Below are 2,710 nucleotides of genomic sequence, written 5' to 3'. Positions count from 1 at the left end.
AAATGGTGAAATACAGTGGCAGGGGTGTGACCTTTCCGGTGTACAATCCAACAATTAGCGTCCAGCCGTCGGTTTCTTCCAAACAAACGTAATGAAACGAAATCCCAGCTCAAACATCCGACGCTCCCCTGTGGGTCGATCAGTGAGGTGAAGACTCCTTTCATGGAGTCCACCCACACCGTACTTTCTTTATCTGTCAAAATCCTCACTTATCTGCTGCAGCAAGTTCACACGCCACACCGCTGGTTTTATCTGTCGCCACCCCCCAGGTGCATCACCAACCTCATTATAAGAGGTGGAGTCGGCTCCTCCCCTCTCACCGGTGAATCTCCCGCAGGTGCCATTAATTAATAAACAAAACAAACAAACAAACAAAAAAATGTATGTAACAGGAGCCACACAGACACACACTTTTTAACTTATTAAAGTTTTGCCCTAMCCTGACGCAGCGCAGCAGAACCAAAGTGAAAACAGGGAAATCCCTGCAGCAGACTTGTTTCTGCTCTGCATCTCTCCTGACTGCACGTTTCTCACTTAACAAAAACAAGTAAAGTGAGTTTTTGTCCTCATTATATATAAAAACATTCTGTGATTTTGCTACATAAAGCTATAACCACAGCATTTGTTATAAAGGTCTTTTTTTCCCCACTGTAAGGTTAAATCTGACTAAAAAAGATGTTGGTAATTATTTCTGCTGTCACCTGTTGCAGGCTGTGTTCATAGTAACGACACGTTTTGTTGTCATAAAAGAATCCAGGCAAAGAAATGTGTTAAGCAGATGGATTGGTTGTTTGTGTTTCATCAATCTTTTGTTCCTTACTACTTGTTGATTTTATCTTTTGTGGTTTTTTATTGTGTGTTGTTGCTGTCGGTCAGAAACTTCATCACCATCAATGCAAGTTTTTAGAAAATTAAACTCTGTTTTGTCACTTTTCATTGGAAAACCATCAATGAAACCACAAATATAAAGTAACCAATAAAGCTGATTTATGCAAAAACAATGAAGATAAAGGGTTGTTGTCCAAAAGCAACAATACGCAAAAAAAAGAGTTTAAGTTAAAATTTTGCATTTAATTTAATTTACTGAATCAAAACAAGAAGATCGAACAGTGCTCAGGCATTTTCTGTTCCTGGAAGGCAGTTCTGGAGGCACTACCTCAGGTCAGTAAAGCGTATTTGGCAGTAAAAGTGTAAAATTGGCTTCCTGACAGTTCAGGAAGCATTCTGCAGAAATGACAGCAGCGACGGCTCCTGGGAGCTGCAGCGGGGGACTCGTCGGGTTGCAGATTGATTTCTAAAGGCTTGTGGAGTGATGTCCCACCTGGACTCAGGCTAAAAAAAAACAACCTTCCAGAGCAGGTGAGGYCGTCTCAGCTGAGGTAGAAGTGCAGAGAATAAAAAGCTCGAGCCGAACAGCGTCGATGATGAAGAGCGGACGTGTTTGGGTGCAGAGGTCAGGGGGGAAAAGTTTATTTTAAGGTCGTGATGAACTCTGCTCAGCAGGAGATCCTGAAGTGGACTGAGGGTGGACGGTAAATTTATGCATGTGTACAGATGGTAACCTGAATATATTTAGTTGTCCTGCCAAAAGCTGAGCTCTGATTCTACCAAAAAAGGCTTTTTTACCCTTTATATTTAAAAAGTCGAACAGCTCAGTTTGCACATGAAGAGCTTGGATAATCCAGCATCAACAGAGACATCCCTTCACTGAGTTTTCAGAATAACATTTACAAACCAAAGAGTTAAATTTAATGAAAGAAATCTATCAAGAATCAGAATTAGAGAATAAAAATGTGAAAAATGGTAGTTGTTGCTGAGATACTTTACATATCAAATTCTGTTTTGTGATGCTATAAAAACTGAAATGTTTTAGTTTAATCTTCAAAATGTGCTCAAGTGGCAAAATTAGTTTCAGCAGACAGAAAATATGTTGTTGTAATAACTTTCAGCTACTAACACGCCAAAATTTAGCTTCATTTCTGTAAAAATTATTGACACTTTTCTGTTTGCTGAACTCTATCTGTAGCTAATGGGGCGCCAAATGTGACGTAAAATGTTAAAAATGATCACTGACGCATTAAGCTCACTTTCTGTGTGTAAAATTCAAGGTAAATAGTTTCCACTAACATTTCATTGTCATTTAGCTCACTGTTCTTTGCCTATTGCTAATTTTTACTATATGTTCAATTTAAATGTTAAAAAATGTATGTAAATCTAAATGTAAAAGTTGATGGTAACACCGTTAACACTGCTAACACTGGTAACAGTGCTAACATTGCTAATGCTGCTAACACTGCTAATGCTGCTAACACTGGAAAAACCGTAAACACTGCTAACACTGGTAACAGTGCTAACATTGCTAATGCTGCTAACACTGCTAATGCTGCTAACACTGGAAAAACCGTAAACACTGCTAACACTGGTAACAGTGCTAACATTGCTAATGCTGCTAACACTGCTAACGCTGCTAACACTGGTAACAGTGCTAACACTGGTAACAGTGCTAACACCGCTAACACTGGTAACAGTGTTAACACTGTTAACACTGGTAACAGTGCTAACACTGCTAATGCTGCTAACACTGGAAAAACCGTAAACACTGCTAACACTGGTAACAGTGCTAACATTGCTAATGCTGCTAACACTGCTAACGCTGCTAACACTGGTAACAGTGCTAACACTGGTAACAGTGCTAACACCGCTAACACTG

This window comes from Austrofundulus limnaeus, unplaced genomic scaffold (genome assembly GCF_001266775.1).
Source record: "Austrofundulus limnaeus strain Quisiro unplaced genomic scaffold, Austrofundulus_limnaeus-1.0 Scaffold144, whole genome shotgun sequence".
Lineage (NCBI taxonomy): Eukaryota > Metazoa > Chordata > Actinopteri > Cyprinodontiformes > Rivulidae > Austrofundulus > Austrofundulus limnaeus.
This window is presented reverse-complemented; position numbering follows the sequence as displayed.